At 40.3% G+C, this 20,715-nt stretch overlaps 1 protein-coding gene across 6 annotated transcripts in view; it reads right to left on the bottom strand.

Annotated features, from left to right (window-relative positions):
• CASZ1 (castor zinc finger 1) overlaps nt 1-20,715 on the bottom strand; it is a 569,556-nt gene that overhangs the window by 440,773 nt on the left and 108,068 nt on the right. The window lies entirely within an intron of this gene.

The raw sequence follows: 20,715 nt of genomic DNA, 5'->3' as shown, positions 1-20,715 counted from the left end.
ACTACCAATAGCCCTTAAAAGGGCCTTTTGTAGGGCATACCCTAAGTTAAACAGCTCTTTTACAAAAATTACCAATTACCCCCTAACAGTAAAACCCCCCACCCACCAAACCCCCCCCAAAATAAAAAAAACTAACAATAAAAAAAAACTAGACTACCCAAGCCTTTTAGCCTGTAACGCAACGTCAGTACCGCATTCTTAAAAATGACATTTTTGTAAGGGCCCACAAAAGGCCCTTTTAAGGGCCCTTGGTAGTTTGGGGGGTGGGGGTTTGTATACTGTTAGGGGTGTTTTTTTGTAGCAAAAGACCTGTTTACCGTAGGGCAATGCCCTACAAAAGGCCCTTTGAAGGGCCCTTGGTAGTTTATTCTAGATTAGGCTTTTTTATTTTGGGGTGTTTGTTTTTTTTTTTTTTTTTAAAAAGGTAGTAGAATAGGAAAAAAAAATTATTTTTCTGGATAATTTCGTTTTTGTTTTTTTGTAATGGTAGTTTCTTTTATTTTTTGTAATCGTAGTTTTTTTTATTTTTTGTAATGTTAGGTTTTTAGTGTAAGGTAGCTTAGGTTTTATTTCACAGGTAATTTTGTATTTATTTTAACTAGGTAGTTAGTAAATAGTTAATAACTATTTACTAAATAGTCTACCTAGTTAAAATAAATACAAACTTACCTGTGAAATAAAAATAAAACCTAAGCTAGCTACAATATAACTATTGTAGCTAGCTTAGATTTTATTTCACAGGTAAGTATGTATTTAGTTTTCAATAGGAATTATTTAGTTAATAATTGTAAGTTTAATTTAGATCTATTTTAATTATGTTAAAGTTAGGGCGATGTCGGGAAGCGGCGGAATAAAGGTTAATAACTTTAACACACACATGAACTAATGCCCTCTAGCTGTGAAACTGTCAAATGCATTCAGATAAGAGGCGGCCTTCAAGAGCTTAGAAATTAGCATATGAGCCTACCTAGGTTTAGCTTTCAACTAAGAATAACAAGAGAACATAGCAAATTTGTTGATAAAAGTAAATTAGAAAGTTGTTTAACCCCTTAACGACCAACGACGTATGGGGTACGTCCTGCAAAAAAATGCAGTTAACGACAGAGGACATACCCCGTACTTTGATGGTCTTTGAAAGCAGTGGAAGCGAACCTGATCGCTTCCAGCCGCTTTTATGTTATTGCAGTGATGAGGCATCCTGCAATAACACTTTCTAGCAGTCAGATGCAGAGAGAGCCACTCTGTGGCCCTCTCTGCATCCGCCATCGATAGCCATGATATCGTTGGGACCTGATGCAGGGAGGCGAATGGGCTGCCATCGGTGAAGAAGGGGGGCGGGATCGCATGGGGGTGGGTGTGCGCGCGGGCGGGAACCTTACACTATGGGACAATATGGCATAAGTAAGGTGGGAGAGAGGACTGGGGAGGGAAGGGATCTGGGAGAGGGTGGGGGGTTGGATGTTGAGGGGGGGCAGCTACACTACAGAAAACATTAAATATTTTTTAATAAAACATAAAAAATAAAAATAAAACATTTTATTTCAAACTGGGTACTGGCAGACAGCTGCCAGTACCCAAGATGGCGCACAATAGGGCACAGGGGGAGGGTTAGAGAGCTGTTTTAGGGGGATCAGGGAGGTTGGGGGCTAAGGGGGGATCCTAAACAGCAGAATTATTATTATTTTTTTTTTTATTATTTCTTTTTTTAAAACAACAAAAAAACAACAAAAAAAACAACAAAAAATTTATTATAGTATTGGCAGACTTTCTGTCAGTACTTAAAGGGACAGTCTACACCAGAATTTTTATTGTTTTAAAAGATAGATTATCCCTTTATTACCAATTTACCAGTTTTGCATAACCAACACAGTTATAATAATATACTTTTAACCTCTGTGATTATCTTGTATCTAAGTCTCTGCAAACTGCCCCTTTTTTCAGTTCTTTTCACAGACTTGCAGTCTAGCCAATCAGTGCCTGCTCCCAGATAACTTCTTGTGCACGAGCACAGTGTTATCTATATGAAATACGTGAACTAACACCCTCTTGTGGTGAAAAACTGTTAAAATGCAATCTGAAAGAGGTGGGCTTCAAGGTCTAAGAATTAGCATATGAACCTCCTAGGTTAAGCTTTCAACTAAGAATACCAAGAGAACAAAGCAAAATTGGTGATAAAAGTAAATTGGAAAATTGTTTAAAATTACATGCTCTATCTGAATCATGAAAGTTTATTTTGGCCTAGACTGTCCCTTTAAGATGGCGGGGAAAATTGTGGGGTAGGGGAGGGAAGAGAGCTGTTTGGGAGGGATCAGGGGGTGTGATGTGTCAGGTGGGATGCTGATCTCTACACTAAAGCTAAAATTAACCCTGCAAGCTCCCTACAAGCTACCTAATTAACCCCTTCACTGCTAGACATAATACACGTGTGATGCGCAGCGGCATTTAGCAGCCTTCTAATTACCAAAAAGCAATGCCAAAGCTATATATGGCTGCTATTTCTGAATAAAGGGGATCCCAGAGAAGCATTTACAACCATTTGTGCCATAATTGCACAAGCTGTTTGTAATTAATTTCAGTGAGAAACCTAAAATTTGTGAAAAAGTTTGTGAAAAAGTGAACAATTTCTTTTTATTTGATCGCATTTGGCGGTGAAATGGTGGCATGAAATATACCAAAATGGGCCTAGATCAATACTTTGGGTTGTCTACTACATTACACTAAAGCTAAAATTAACCCTACAAGCTCCCTAATTAACCCCTTCACTGCGGGGCATAATAGACGTATGGTGCGCAGTGGCATTTAGCGGCCTTCTAATTACCAAAAAGCAATGCCAAAGCCATATAAGTCTGCTATTTCTGAACAAAGGGGATCCCAGAGAAGCAATTACAACCATTTGTACCATAATTGCATAAGCTGTTTGTAAATAATTTCAGTGAGAATCCTAAAGTTTGTGAAAAACTTTGTGAAAAAGTGAACGTTTTTTTTTTATTTGATCGTATTTGGTGGTGAAATTGGCCTATATCAATACTTTGGGTTGTTTTCTAAAAAAAAATATATACATGTCAAGGGATATTCAGGGATTCCTGATAGATATCAGTGTCCCAATGTAACTAGCGCTAATTTTGAAAAAAAACATAATTTATGCTTACCAGATAAATTCCTTTCTTCTGTTGTGTGATCAGTCCACGGGTCATCATTACTTCTGGGATATTATCTGCTCCCCTACAGGAAGTGCAAGAGGATTCACCCAGCAGAGTTGCTATATAGCTCCTCCCCTCTACGTCACCTCCAGTCATTCGACCAAAGACCAACGAGAAAGGAGAAACCAAGGGTGTAGTGGTGACTGAATTATAATTTAAAAAATATGCACCTGCCTTAAAAACAGGGCGGGCCGTGGACTGATCACACAACAGAAGAAAGGAATTTATCAGGTAAGCATAAATTATGTTTTCTTCTGTTATGTGTGATCAGTCCACGGGTCATCATTACTTCTGGGATACCAATACCAAAGCAAAAGTACACGGATGACGGGAGGGATAGACAGGCTCATTATACAGAAGGAACCACTGCCTGAAGAACCTTTCTCCCAAAAATAGCCTCCGAAGAAGCAAAAGTGTCAAATTTGTAAAATTTGGAAAAAGTATGAAGCGAAGACCAAGTTGCAGCCTTGCAAATCTGTTCAACAGAGGCCTCATTCTTAAAGGCCCAAGTGGAAGCCACAGCTCTAGTGGAATGAGCTGTAATTCTTTCAGGAGGCTGCTGTCCAGCAGTCTCATAGGCTAAACGTATTAAGCTACGAAGCCAAAAAGAGAGAGAGGTAGCAGAAGCTTTTTGACCTCTCCTCTGTCCAGAATAAACGACAAACAGGGAAGAAGTTTGGCGAAAATCTTTAGTTGCCTGCAAGTAGAACTTGAGGGCACGAACTACATCCAGATTGTGTAGAAGACGTTCCTTCTTTGAAGAAGGATTTGGACACAAGGATGGAACAACAATCTCTTGATTGATATTCCTGTTAGTGACTACCTTAGGTAAGAACCCAGGTTTAGTACGCAGAACTACCTTGTCTGAGTGAAAGATCAGATAAGGAGAATCACAATGTAGGGCTGATAACTCAGAGACTCTTCGAGCCGAGGAAATAGCCATTAAAAATAGAACTTTCCAAGATAACAATTTTATATCAATGGAATGAAGGGGTTCAAACGGAACACCCTGTAAAACGTTAAGAACTAAGTTTAAACTCCATGGCGGAGCAACAGTTTTAAACACAGGCTTGATCCTAGTTAAAGCCTGACAAAAGGCTTGGATGTCTGAATTTTCTGACAGACGCCTGTGAAACAAGATGGACAGAGCTGAAATCTGTCCCTTTAATGAGCTAGCCGATAAACCCTTTTCTAAACCTTCTTGTAGAAAAGACAATATCCTAGGAATCCTAACCTTACTCCAGGAGTAATCTTTGGATTCACACCAGTATAGGTATTTACGCCATATTTTATGGTAAATCTTTCTGGTAACAGGCTTCCTAGCCTGTATCAGGGTATCAATAACCGACTCAGAAAAACCACGTTTTGATAAAATCAAGCGTTCAATTTCCAAGCAGTCAGCTTCAGAGAAGTTAGACTTTGATGTTTGAATGGACCCTGAATCAGAAGGTCCTGTCTTAGAGGTAGAGACCAAGGCGGACAGGATGACATGTCCACTAGATCTGCATACCAAGTCCTGCGCGGCCATGCAGGCGCTATTAGAATCACTGATGCTTTCTCCTGTTTGATTTTGGCAATCAATCGAGGAAGCAGCGGGAAGGGTGGAAACACATAAGCCATCCTGAAGTTCCAAGGTGCTGTCAAAGCATCTATCAGAACCGCTCCCGGATCCCTGGATCTGGATCCGTAGCGAGGAAGTTTGGCGTTCTGGCGAGACGCCATGAGATCTATCTCTGGTTTGCCCCAACGTTGAAGTATTTGGGCAAAGACCTCCGGATGAAGTTCCCACTCCCCCGGATGAAGAGTCTGGCGACTCAAGAAATCCGCCTCCCAGTTCTCCACTCCCGGGATGTGGATTGCTGACAGATGGCAAGAGTGAGACTCTGCCCAGCGAATTATCTTTGATACTTCTATCATTGCTAGGGAGCTTCTTGTCCCTCCTTGATGGTTGATGTAAGCTACAGTCGTGATGTTGTCCGACTGAAACCTGATGAACCCCCGAGTCTTTAACTGGGGCCAAGCTAGAAGGGCATTGAGAACTGCTCTCAATTCCAGAATGTTTATTGGCAGGAGACTTTCCTCCTGACTCCATTGTCCCTGAGCCTTCAGAGAATTCCAGACAGCGCCCCAACCTAGAAGGCTGGCGTCTGTTGTTACAATTGTCCAGTCCGGCCTGCTGAACGGCATCCCCCTGGACAGATGTGGCCGAGAAAGCCACCATAGAAGAGAGTTTCTGGTCTCTTGATCCAGATTCAGAGTGGGGGACAAATCTGAGTAATCCCCATTCCACTGACTCAGCATGCACAATTGCAGCGGTCTGAGATGTAGGCGTGCAAAGGGAACTATGTCCATTGCTGCTACCATTAAGCCGATCACCTCCATGCATTGAGCTACTGACGGGAGTTGAATGGAATGAAGGACACGGCATGCATTTAGAAGCTTTGTTAATCTGTCTTCTGTCAGATAAATTTTCATTTCTACAGAATCTATAAGAGTCCCCAAGAATGGAACTCTTGTGAGAGGAAAGAGAGAACTCTTCTTTTCGTTCACTTTCCATCCGTGCGACCTTAGAAATGCCAGAACTAACTCTGTATGAGACTTGGCAGTTTGAAAGCTTGAAGCTTGTATCAGAATGTCGTCTAGGTACGGAGCTACCGAAATTCCTCGCGGTCTTAGTACCGCCAGAAGGGCACCCAGAACCTTTGTAAAGATTCTTGGAGCCGTAGCCAATCCGAATGGAAGGGCTACAAACTGGTAATGCCTGTTTAAGAAGGCAAACCTTAGATACCGGTAATGATCTTTGTGAATCGGTATGTGAAGGTAAGCATCCTTTAAATCCACTGTGGTCATGTACTGACCCTCTTGGATCATGGGTAAGATTGTCCGAATAGTTTCCATTTTGAACGATGGAACTCTTAGGAATTTGTTTAGGATCTTTAAATCCAAGATTGGCCTGAAAGTTCCCTCTTTTTTGGGAACCACAAACAGGTTTGAGTAAAACCCTTGTCCTTGTTCCGACCGCGGAACCGGATGGATCACTCCCATTAATAATAGATCTTGTACACAGCGTAGAAACGCGTCTTTCTTTATTTGGTTTGTTGACAACCTTGACAGATGAAATCTCCCTCTTGGGGGAGAGGATTTGAAGTCTAGAAGGTATCCCTGAGGTATGATCTCTAGCGCCCAGGGATCCTGGACATCTCTTGCCCAAGCCTGGGCGAAGAGAGAGAGTCTGCCCCCCACTAGATCCGGTCCCGGATCGGGGGCCCTCGGTTCATGCTGTCTTTGGGACAGCAGCAGGTTTACTGGCCTGCTTGCCCTTGTTCCAGGACTGATTAGGCTTCCAGCCTTGTCTGTAACGAGCAACAGCTCCTCCCTGTTTTGGTGCAGTGGAAGTTGGCGCTGCTCCTGCTTTGAAATTCCGAAAGGGACGAAAATTAGACTGTCTAGCCTTAGCTTTGGCTTTGTCTTGAGGTAGAGCGTGGCCCTTACCTCCTGTAATGTCAGCAATAATTTCTTTCAAACCGGGCCCACATAAAGTTTGCCCCTTGAAAGGTATACTAAGTAATTTGGACTTAGAAGTTACATCAGCCGACCAGGATTTTAGCCACAGCGCTCTGCGTGCCTGAATGGCGAATCCTGAATTCTTAGCCGTAAGTTTGGTTAAATGTACTACGGCCTCCGAAATGAATGAATTAGCTAGTTTAAGGACTCTAAGCCTGTCCGTAATGTCGTCCAGCGTAGCTGAACTAAGGTTCTCTTCCAGAGACTCAATCCAAAATGCTGCCGCAGCCGTGATCGGCGCGATGCATGCAAGGGGTTGTAATATAAAACCTTGTTGAATAAACATTTTCTTAAGGTAACCCTCTAATTTTTTATCCATAGGATCTGAAAAAGCACAGCTATCCTCCACCGGGATAGTGGTACGCTTAGCTAAAGTAGAAACTGCTCCCTCCACCTTAGGGACCGTTTGCCATAAGTCCCGTGTGGTGGCGTCTATTGGAAACATCTTTCTAAATATTGGAGGGGGTGAGAACGGCACACCGGGTCTATCCCACTCCTTAGTAACAATTTCAGTTAATCTCTTAGGTATAGGAAAAACGTCAGTACTCGCCGGTACCGCAAAGTATTTATCCAACCTACACATTTTCTCTGGTATTGCAACAGCGTTACAATCGTTGAGAGCTGCTAAGACCTCCCCTAGTAATACACGGAGGTTTTCCAATTTAAATTTAAAATTCGAAATATCCGAATCCAATCTGTTTGGATCAGAACCGTCACCTACAGAATGAAGCTCTCCGTCCTCATGCTCTGCAAGCTGTGACGCAGTATCAGACATGGCCCTAGAATTATCAGCGCACTCTGTTCTCACCCCAGAGTGATCACGCTTGCCTCTTAGTTCTGGTAATTTAGCCAAAACTTCAGTCATAACAGTAGCCATATCTTGTAATGTTATCTGTAATGGCTGCCCAGATGTACTAGGCGCCATAATATCACGCACCTCCCGGGCGGGAGATGCAGGTACTGACACGTGAGGCGAGTTAGTCGGCATAACTCTCCCCTCGCTGTTTGGTGAAATTTGTTCAATTTGTACAGATTGGCTTTTATTTAAGGTAGCATCAATACAGTTAGTACATAAATTTCTATTGGGCTCCACCTTGGCATTGGAACAAATGACACAGGTATCTTCCTCTGAATCAGACATGTTTAACACACTAGCAATAAACATGCAACTCGGTTACAATTTTATTTAATAAAAACGTACTGTGCCTCAAGAAGCACTAAACGATTAAATGACAGTTGAAATAATGAACTGAAAAAACAGTTATAGCATCACTCTTAACAAACAACACAACTTTTTAGCAAAGGTTTGTTCCCATTAGTAAAATAACACTAATTAAATTTTAAACAACGTTTTAAATCACAGTCACTATATAAGTCTCACAGCTCTGCTGAGAGAATCTACCTCCCTTCAAGAAGTTTGAAGACCCCTGAGTTCTGTTAGAGATGAACCGGATCATGCAGAAAAACTGACTGGAAATTTTTGATGCGTAGCAAAGAGCGCCAAAAACGGCCCCTCCCTCTCACACACAGCAGTGAGAGAGAAACGAAACTGTCATAATTAACACAAGCAAACTGCCAAGTGGAAAATAATGCCCAAATACTTATTCACTCAGTACCTCATTAATGCAAACGATTCTACATTCCAGCAAAAACGTTTAACATGAAAAATACCTAATAAAAAGGTTTAATGTACTTTTACAGAGTAATTCCGGTGAAATACCATCCCCAGAATACTAAAGTGTAGAGTATACATACATGTTCATTATAACGGTATGGCAGGATTTTTTCATCAATTCCATTCAGAAAATAACAACTGCGACATACCTCAATGCAGATTCAACTGCCCGCTGTCCCCTGATCTGAAGCTTTTACCTCCCTCAGATGGCCGAGAAACAGCAATATGATCTTAACTACTCCGGTTAAAATCATAAGAAAAACTCTGGTAGATTCTTCTTCAAACTCTGCCAGAGAGGTAATAACACGCTCCGGTGCTATTGTAAAATAACAAACTTTTGATTGAAGTTCTAAAAACTAAGTATAATCACCATAGTCCTCTCACACCTCCTATCTAGTCTTTGGGTGCAAGAGAATGACTGGAGGTGACGTAGAGGGGAGGAGCTATATAGCAACTCTGCTGGGTGAATCCTCTTGCACTTCCTGTAGGGGAGCAGATAATATCCCAGAAGTAATGATGACCCGTGGACTGATCACACATAACAGAAGAAAAGTGGTTTGGAAATAGCAAAGTGCTACTTGTATTTATTGCCCTATAACTTGCAAAAAAAGCAAAGAACATGTAAACATTGGGTATTTCTAAACTCAGGACAAAATTTAGAAACTATTTAGCATGGGTGTTTTTTGGTGGTTGTAGATGTGTAAGAGATTTTGGGGGTCAAAGTTATAAAAAGTGTGTTTTTTCCATTTTTACCTCATATTTTATAATTTTTTTATAGTAAATTATAAGATATGATGAAAATAATGGTATCTTTAGAAAGTCCATTTAATGGCGAGAAAAACTGTATATAATATGTGTGGGTACAGTAAATGAGTAAGAAGAAAATTACAGCTAAACACAAACACCGCAAAAATATAAAAATAGCCTTGGCCCCAAACGGTCAGAAAATGGAAAAGTGCTGTGGTCCTTAAGGGGTTAAAATTACATGCCCTATCTGAATCATGAAAGTTTAAATTGGACTTTACTATCCCTTTAACAAATTGAGTCATTACCAGATGGTACAGCACCTTAGGCTCCCTGAGAAAGTGCTGCGTTTAAAATTCTGGTGCACGGTGCATACTTAAATACACTTTTGAAACCGCTATAGCTTTTATAAGAAAGATATTTGCTAATATGTATATTAAAAAAATCCTTCTAGTCTTACAAGAACTGCATCCATGTGGATACCAATTTTTGACTGGAATATCCCTTTAAGCACTTTAAACACTATCAACTATTTATAGCTGCTTATTTGTTGTAGAAATATATAATCTATTTGCTGGTAACATGTATAGGCACATAAAGCCAATAATCAAAAGACCATTAGTTTTACAGACACCTGTGAGCTGGCAAATGATGTAACTACCGGGGTGTCCATAGTGAAAAGACTAAACAGATAAAAAATATAACATTATATACATATATTTATATATATATATATATATATATATATATATATATATATATATATATATATATATATATATATATATATATATACAGTCCAGGAGTGTGCACTCTCACCATCCGTCCACAACCGCCAGGGTGCTATAAAACTCAGTGATACTAATGACATTAAATAATACACTTGTTGTCACAGTTGGCTGAAGTCCAGTGAGTGCTTATTTCAAAATAGTATATAGATATAAATATAAATTTGTTTTTGGAATTATTTCCATATAAGTTCAACTATACTGGAACAAATAAAGGAGCTTTCAGAATGACGTATTTTATGCTTCATGAATGAAAGTCCCCTCTATTTGTACCAATGGTAAATCTTAGAGTTTCACAAACGCTAGGATTTACCATCACTTTAAAACTTTGAAATGAGCAGTAGAACATTTTTTTTTCAAATTTCAAAGTTATTTCAAATTTTCCCTCCCTTTGTAACATGTGACAGCCATCAGCCAATCACAAAATGCATATACGTATTTAGTGCACTTTTGCACATGCTCAATAGGAGCTGGAACCTGAGAAATCGTGTATATAAAAATAATGTGCACGTTTCGATACTGGAAGTATATTGGAAAGTTCTTATAAATTGCTGCTTTATCTGAATCATGAAACTTTATTGTTGACTTTAGCTGCCCTTTAATGATCCTTTAACATGAAAAAGTTCACACATAAAAATTTGTTAAACATTCATATTGTCTGGATCTGGGCATATTCTATATTTTTGCCCCTACGGAGTGCGAAGACCCCCAACATAAGCAGCAATAAAGAGGAGAGCCTACAAAAGTACGCACAAATTTGGCACAGGTTTTGTACAACAACCTGGCAATGACAGTCACCGCAATAACAGAACTACAGGTGTATGAATCAGTTACAAACCAATAAATTGTGTCTGTGAAGAATTAGGAATATGAAGGTTTCTGATTAGTCTAAAGCCTAAAAAAACATCATTTCTTTAGTGATTGTTGGAGAATCTCCCCTTCAGAATACAATTGTTGTGACATGACACAAGTTGTGCTCCAGCTTATAGGACAACACATGAATATAAAGTCACTTGACCCTGCAGGCAGTGTATTCACGAGTCTGCAATTTACTGAATTCCCAGGTCAGCATAATTACAGCTGATGTAAATTACACCAACAGATCTAAACTGAACAGTGGAGCAACATACTGGCCCAATTCTGCAGATATTCCTTGTCCATACTCAAGATATGGCGGCAAATAACCAATCCACGTCACACGGATACAAACCTGACATCAGGTATTAACAACATTATCAGCTGTTGTGATATAAACATCTATTTCAGTAAAAGACACAAATCTTAAAGGGATAGTAAACTCAAAAATTATTTTAACTTGTTTTAAAACCTCATTTTATATAAAAGATATTTGCAATTGGTACCTATTAAATGTTTCTAGTAATTTTCCTGCAATTTGCTCTCCAAAATGCTGATTTCGCCAAACCCACAATTGGCTTCATTATACGGGCCCTATAATGATGTTCTACCTAGGTAGAAAATCATGGAGGTTCGCATGTGCATTCAAATAGTTACCCGGTTAACGCATGCACATATCCGTTTCCATCTGTCCTCTCTCCTAATCAAGTGCTGGATTTTGACAAGGACATATTGTAAGCAATAGTAAGTATGTAACATTCACTTAGCTATTGCTTACAATCTCGCTTTTGTTTGCTTTTTAGATCCCTTAGAAAATGTAAATAACTGAATTCTATTAGTAAATCAATGCTGCGATAAACAGGTTGTGTCATATGAAAGAACAGTAAAGATAGCGTCCGCGTCATATAGGATCAAGTGCGCATGCACTTGCCCTTACAGTGTACCGTGCATGCGATCTTCAGCGAGATAGTACATTATGAATATTCAAAGTACAAGCGCAATGCTGCAGTGCGATTGGACTAGGGTAAATTATGCTTTATCCACTAGTTCAGCCTTCTTTTATGGGCTGTCATCTGAGCGGTTTATTGGATAAAGAAAAGTACAAAATGTATATATTGAAAAGCTTTGTTTTAAATATAAGTAAGTGGATTTAAAACTGTAAATATTATTGTAACAAATCGTTTATTTTATTTTCATGCAATTTAGCAAACATTTCTACTCCTTTAATGGGACATTAAACCAAAAAATAAATAAATCATGATTTAGAAAGAGTATGCAATTTTAAACAACTTTCTAATTTACTTCTATTATCAAATTTGCTTAATTCTCTTGATTCCCTTTGCTTAAAAGCATATCTAGATAGGGTCAGAAGCTACTGATTGGTGGCTGCACATACATTCCTCGTGTGATTGGCTCAGTAGTGTGCAATGCAAATTAGATGTTAGAAGTAAATTGGAATATTGTTTAAAATTGTATTCTCTATCTGAAACATGAATGATTTTTTTGGGTTTAATGTCCCTTTAAGTACAGATTTTCACAAACAAGAGAACTTACATAATAGATCATCACAGCACAGCGCCACTGAATCATCACAGCACAGCCCCACTGAATCATCACAACACAGCGCCACTGAATCATCACAACACAGCGCCACTGAATTATCACAGCACAGCGCCACTGAATCATCACAACACAGCCCCACTGAATCATCACAACACAGCGCCACTGAATCATCACAACACAGCCCCACTGAATCATCACAACACAGCGCCACTGAATTATCACAGCACAGCGCCACTGAATCATCACAACACAGTGCCACTGAATCATCACAACACAGTGCCACTGAATCATCACAACACAGTGCAACTGAATTATCAGAGCACAGCACCACTGAATATCACAGCACAGCCCCACTGAATCATCACAACACAGTGCCACTGAATCATCAGAGTACGGCGCAACAAAATCATCACAGCACAGCCCCACTGAATCATCACAACACAGTGCCACTGAATCATCAGAGTACGGCGCAACAAAATCATCACAGCACAGCCCCACTGAATCATCACAACACAGTGCCACTGAATCATCAGAGTACGGCGCAACAAAATCATCACAGCACAGCCCCACTGAATCATCACAACACAGCGCCACTGAATCATCACAGCACAGAGCCACTGAATCATCACAGCACAGCCGCATAGGTTCATCACAGCACCACTGAATCATCACAGTGCCACTGAATAATCACAGCACAGTGTCACAGAATCCTCACAGCGCCACTGAATCATCACAGCATCACAGAATCAGCACAGCATCACATAATCTTTACAGCACAGCACCACAGAATCATCACAGCACCACAGAATCAGCACAGCGCCACTGAATCATCACAGCGCCACTGAATCATCACAGCACAGTGTCAAAGAATCATCACAGCACAGCGCCAATGAATCATCACAGCACCACAGAATCAGCACAGCACAACATCACATAATCTTTACAGCACAGCACCACAGAATCATCACAGCACCACAGAATCAGCACAGCGCCACTGAATCATCACAACACAGTGTCAAAGAATCATCACAGCACAGCGCCACTGAATCATCACAGCACCACAGAATCATCACAGCGCCACTGAATCATCACAGCACCACAGAATCAGCACACACCACATCACATAATCTTTACAGCACAGCACCACTGAATCATCACATCACAGCGCCACTGAATCATCACAGCACCACAGAATCAGCACAGCACCACATCACATAATCTTTACAGCACAGCACCACTGAATCATCACATTACAGCGCCACTGAATCATCACAGCACAGCACCACTGAATCATCACAGCACAGTGTCACTGAATCAGCACAGCACAGTGTCACAGAATCATCACAGCAAAGCGCCACTGAATCATCACAGCACCACAGAATCAGCACAGCACAGCATCACATAATCTTTACAGCACAGCACCACTGAATCATCACAGCACCACAGGATCATCACAGCACCACAGGATCATACGTGTTTTGTTACTATAACACTACTCTATTTTTGAAGCTGATACAAACATGGTCCTGTGCACAGGCAAGTCCACAGCAACAAAGAAATGAGTATTTGCAATCTGCGTCCACAGGTAAAAATGTGAGACGAAAAATCACAGAGGGATTCAAGTGTGCAGGACGATCTCTATAACTGAGGCTTTGCCACACAATATGGGCAATAGATGTCTCACCCACTCTATCCATGAGGTAACTCAGGTAAGTGGCCAGAATACTGTAACTTCCACTGTAACCCCTGTTAAATCTTTCCAAGACGGTAAACGATATTATAGGAATGTATCCTGAGTTTAAGTGGCCAGGTCTATGTCTGCACAGTTCTGCACCACATGCTACTAAAGCCATGTTCAAAAGCTTAGTGTTGTCAATAAACAATAGTGCAGACGTGTTGCTGTATACAGATAATACACACCAACATGTCACATTGTCATTACCAGATCCTTATCTGATCATAGTAAAAATTGACATACGGGGACAGATAGACAGATGGATATAGACAGATATAAATAGGACAGAAAGGCAGATAGATAGAAATAGAACAGATGAGTAGATAGATAGATAGATAGATAGACAGACAGAGATAGATAGATGATAGACAGACAGATAAATATATAGATAGAAATAGATATAGACAGGCAGACAGACAAATAGAGATAGAAATGGCTGTTTAAGCCAATAAGTCAGCTTGTCAGATTATAAAATACTGCTGGAGTAAATAACATAATTATTTTTCTCAGGACAGGGGCGAGGGGAAGAATCTGTAACACAGACGGCATGTTGCTAATTTCTCTCTGCATACAGGTCTCTGATTCTAACAGGATGTCAGACAAACTATATCTTTACTCATTGTGTGCCTGTAGTTTAGCAGCTGGCGAGCACACAGCTGACATCGCTTCACTGAAACCCTGAAGGATGGACTTACAACTGTCCAGTCCACTTAGACATGAAGGTCAGTGATCTAGCGCAGCCCCAGAAACAGAGCAATGAACAAACACCCTGCAGCTAATGCAGGGAGAGAGGAAAGAGACTTCGCAAGAGGCCCTGAGCCCTTCTCAACCTGCCCTTCACGCTGTCAGCTGGCGATCCGGAGGTCTGCTCTCCCATGCGTTCCTGGAGAGCTAAGCTAGTCCATATGGTAGCCAATATGTTAACAGTGTTGATGGGCTGTTTGTCAGGTCCAGAGCAGATGGAAGTGACATTGCAACCTATATCCCTAACAAGCTAAACTTACTGCCGCTGGCCCAGAGGCTACTGGAAGTACTGGCCAGAGGGCTGGCAAATAAATGCTTGCAACTGGCTAACAGTGATGTCCCAAGTCTTTAACAGGGCGTAGTGTAACCTAAGACTGTGCCTATGTCAGCATTATAAAGGGGGGCAGCACATTGTAAGGGATAGTTCTATGTCATGATGTGTTTGAACTCCCAAGTAACCAAACATTTTACAAATCACTTATCCCTGGTACATGTGCGACTACATTACCCTTGATAAACTACAATTGTTAGAGGTGGGGAGGGGGTTTGGGAGGCAGGAATTTCCTAGTGCCTAGGGCAGCACAAGAAGCAAATATACCACTGCTGTGTGATAAATTATATACAGAGGTACTAGACTACACAGTGTGCTTTAATCGCTAGGAGGTGTCTAATACCGAACTGTGTCTGTAAAGCTCAGGACTCACCAGAAAACCTATAAGCAACAAATACAAATGAACAGGTAACAAACGTCATCTCTTTTTGTTTTTTTTATCAGTCAATAGATAAACTATTGCCTATAAAAGTGCAATAAAAATAACAAATAATTAGTAACGGTGTCATTATAAACTAATATATTTTAGTTTCTTAGCAAAAGCAGCATTATTTGACTTTTCCTGTTACCATTAGTGTGTAATACATTACATCCCAGCTGTACACTGTACTGCTAATGACCTAGTGAGCAGTGAATACGCTGGATACAGTCATTATACATTTCTTTCGCTGCCCTGATATCTGTTCTCCTGATAACCTCTCAATGAAAAACAAAGTACTCCTTATACTGCCCCAGTATTTCCCACTCCAAAATTAAAGGTCATATTAGTCCAATCTATTTTTAATGATCTGAATTGCCGATATGTGTCTGCTTGTTAACCCATCCGCTACCAGATTGGGCAGCAATTCACTGAGGAGCAAAACCTTGCAGTCCTCATTGGTAGCACAAGGGTTAAATGTTTACTCAGCCCCCCACAGAAATAGTATGGAATAAAACAAGATAATGGACAATATTATGAATACAGACAAAACCTCCCCAATTCCTTTTATCCTATGAAGCTGTTTTACTGAGTGATACAGCTCTCCAAATTTTAACGAATCAGCTTTAAAGGACAATTTTAGAATCATAGTGAAAGCTAAGTCTGTATCGGTTGTGTTTTAACAATTTTATAAATGAAATGGCCGTGTCTGCTGAATGCAGGATTTGCCAGAGCACTCAAATCCAGTAATTTACACGTAATTTATTTGAGTTTAAGGTGATCATTTCATGACTAAGCTGTTCTTCATCCCATATATTATAGAGTACAACCAGATTGGCATAAAACTGGCTCTCTGATCCCTGTGAGACCCAACAAGCACTTGCTACAGTATTATGGGAGACTACTTATTTAAAGGCAGTATGTACACAGTAGAATGTTAACTACTTTGTTGTTTAGCAACCAAAGCTACTTAGTCATCTGATTCTGAAGTCACACACATCCCTATAGCATGAAAGTATTGCAGCATCATGTACTGTGTCTGGCAATACTATCAGAATCCCGGTCAGAAAGCGACACATATAAGGCACTTTATCATCCCAATAACCTGATATACATTTAGATTTAATAATAAATATGCAATGTCATTAAATAAAATAGTTATAAAGTACACAGAGGCTGAATAAATGTAAACTCTTCTGCAAACTGTCACATCTGGCTACAAATATTTTTTTCCCCATAAAATCTGTATTTCAATAAAATAAAAGGCAAAAGTCTGATCGTAATAATATTTTTGTCACTTTATTTACATTTTGCGTTTGATTCAATTGGAAACAATGTAAGTTATTTTGTTTTTATTTTTCAAACCAATATCACCAACAAAAGGCGCCAAATACTGGTTAATATTGACAGCCTATCATTAGATTAATCGCATCAGCTCTTCACAAAGCACTGGAGCGCCTTATGTTTGTGTTATTTTTCTAACCGCCTCAATCTGAACCAGGCTCGGTCAACATTATTGGAGACACCGGCCATAAAGTTACATGATGGCAATTTTCACTTGCAACATTTCAAGTGGCAAGTCACATACATATGTCAGCCACATTTATTTGCTGATATTCCTGGTATATTACGATAGCACCCCCTAAGCAAGCAATATTTATTACACCTGACCTGTGTTTTTTAATATATACAGCAAACCAAACACACTCCCTTTTTTTCAAATCCAAAGAGACAAATATAAAGAACATGAATTGTCATCAATTTGTTTGTGGAATTTCCCATTTACAATCAGGAGTCTTTTCAAAGAGGGACATTTGTAGGACAGCAAGATACAGACGTTTTTGTGCAAAAGGAGATTTGCCCCCTCCAAAATATCTAGTTGTGAGGCACATGGTGGGTTGTATTAAAACTTAATATATAGGTAGAAACTTTGCACGGATAAGCAACTATATCAGCTCAAGTTTATGAATATGAACAGAATTTAAAAACATCTCTCTCCTGCTGCCTCTGTATATTCTGTGACTTCTGTCTAACATGTTCTGTGTGCCACTAATACACATAATAGTGTCATATCTCTCTCTGTGTACACATCTGTCTCCTGCTGTCTCACATGCTCTGTGTGCCACTAATACACATAATAGTGTAATATCTCTCTCTGTGTACACATCTGTCTCCTGCTGTCTCACATGCTCTGTGTGCCACTAATACACATAATAGTGTAATATCTCTCTCTGTGTACACATCTGTCTCCTGCTGTCTCACATGCTCTGTGTGCCACTAATACACATAATAGTGTAATATCTCTCTCTGTGTACACATCTGTCTCCTGCTGTCTCACATGCTCTGTGTGCCACTAATACACATAATAGTGTCATCTCTCTCTCTCTGTGTACACATCTGTCTCCTGCTGTCTCACATGCTCTGTGTGCCACTAATACACATAATAGTGTAATATCTCTCTCTCTCTGTATAAACATCTGTCTCCTGCTGTCTCTGCATGTTCTGTCTCACATGCTCTGTGTGCCACTAATACACATAATAGTGTCATATCTCTCTCTCTCTGTGTACACATCTGTCTCCTGCTGTCTATGCATGTTCTGTCTCACATGATCTGTGTGCCACTAATACACATAATAGTCATATCTCTCTCTGTACACATCTGTCTCCTGCTGTCTCTGCATGTTCTGTCTCACATGCTCTGTGTGCCACTAATACACATAATAGTGTCATATCTCTCTCTGTACACATCTGTCTCCTGCTGTCTCTGCATGTTCTGTCTCACATGCTCTGTGTGCAACTAATACACATAATAGTGTCATATCTCTCTCTGTGTACACATCTGTCTCCTGCATGTTCTGTCTCACATGCTCTGTGTGCCACTAATACACATAATAGTGTCATATCTCTCTCTGTGTACACATCTGTCTCCTGCATGTTCTGTCTCACATGCTCTGTGTGCCACTAATACACATAATAGTGTCCTATCTCTCTCTGTGTACACATCTGTCTCCTGCATGTTCTGTCTCACATGCTCTGTGTGCCCCTAATACACATAATAGTGTCATCTCTCTCTCTCTGTACACATTTGTCTCCTGCTGTCTCTGCATGTTCTGTCTCACATGTTCTGTGTGCCACTAATACACATAATAGTGTCATATCTCTTTCTGTACACATCTGTCTCCTGCTGTCTCTGCATGTTCTGTCTCACATGCTCTGTGTGCCACTAATACACATAATAGTGTCATCTCTCTCTGTGTACACATCTGTCTCCTGCTGTCTCTGCATGTTCTGTCTCACATGCTCTGTGTGCCACTAATACACATAATAGTGTCATCTCTCTCTCTGTGTACACATCTGTCTCCTGCTGTCTCTGCATGTTCTGTCTCATGTGCTATCTGTGCCCCTAATACACATAATAGTGTCATACACATAATACACATAATACATAATACACATAATAGTGTCATACACATAATACACATAATAGTGTCACATGCTCTGTGTGCCACTAATACACATAATAGTGTCATATCTCTCTCTCTGTACACATCTGTCTCCTGCTGTCGCTGCGTGTTCTGTCTCACATGCTCTGTGTGCCACTAATACACATAATAGTGTCATATCTCTCTCTCTCTGTACACATCTGTCTCCTGCTGTCTCTGCATGTTCTGTCTCACATGCTCTGTGTGCCACTAATACACATAATAGTGTCATATCTCTCTCTCTGTGTACACATCTGTCTCCTGCTGTCTCTGCATGTTCTGTCTCAGCTCTCTCTCTATGGCTCTATATGCATATTACTGCTATGTGTGCAAGTGCTATGTGCTGTACCTGATATTGCACCAATATGTTCTCATTCTGTGAACACAACTCTCTTCTGCTCATTCTATGGGGCTGAATTATCATTGTCTGGCGGACATGAAAGGCTGTAGCGTAGCATTTTCCGCTAGACATCGCTGAATTTAACATTGCACAAGCAGTTCTAGTAAACTGCTTGTGCAATGCCGCCCCCTGCAGATTTGCGGTGTCAATCAATACAATCATATAGGATCAGTCAGATTGATGTTCGCAGCCTCAGAGGCGGCGGACCAGTTAAGGAGCAGGGGTCTTAAAACCACTGCTTCATAACTGCTGCTTCCGGCGAGCCCAGGGGCATCAGGGGCCGTTCGGCCCTTGATAAATCAGCCCCTATATGTGCTATTTGCCCTGTGCAACTGGATATATCGTTTCTGCAATAACTCTCTGTATCCCACACTTTGTGATGCGCTCCCCTTATCTCTGTTACTAGTAATGTAGGCAGAGAATGCCAGAGACACACAGCAATAATAATACACAGGTTACATGAGATCACAGACTTTAGGTTCCCCAGTTAGTTACTAATAACTTACTTAAAAGGGACAGTAAAGTCAAAATAAAATTAGTCAGATAGAGCTGCAATTCTAATTTACTTCTATTATAAATTGTGCTTTGTTCTCTTGGTATCCTTTGTTGAAGAGTAAATCTGGGTAGGCTGAAAGGAGCTCAGGAGCGTGCACATGTCTTTAGCAGTCTATGGCAGCAGTGTTTGTAACTGTGTGAATCATTACTATTGCCAGATGACTTTAGACACGTGCAGTCTCCTGAGCTCACCTATGATTACTCTTTAAGAAAGGATACCAAGAGAACCACTTAAAATACATAATAGAGGCAAATTGGAAAGTTGTTTAATCTTCATCATCAATCCACTCCAGACAACACCAGAATTTCTGTTGTTTTAAAAGATAGATAATCCCTGAATTACCAATTCCCCAGTTTTGCATAACCAAGTTATAATTATACACATTTTACCTCTGTAATTACCTTGTATCTAAGCCTCAGCAGACTGCCCCCTTGTTTCAGTTCTTTTGACAGACTTGCATTTTAGCCAATCAGAGCTGTCTCCATGCATGAGCTCAATGTTATCTATATGAAACACATGAACTAATGCCCTCTAGTGGTGAAAAACTATCAAAATGCATTTAGATTAGAGGCGGCCTTCAAGGTCTAAGAAATTAGCATATGAGCCTCCTAGGTTTGGCTTTCAACTAAGAATACCAAAAGAACAAAGCAAAATTGATGA

The sequence above is a fragment of the Bombina bombina genome, chromosome 8 (assembly GCF_027579735.1).
Source record: "Bombina bombina isolate aBomBom1 chromosome 8, aBomBom1.pri, whole genome shotgun sequence".
NCBI classification, from domain to species: domain Eukaryota; kingdom Metazoa; phylum Chordata; class Amphibia; order Anura; family Bombinatoridae; genus Bombina; species Bombina bombina.
The sequence above is the reverse complement of the archived record's forward strand: the minus strand, read 5'-3'. Positions and strand labels throughout refer to the sequence as shown.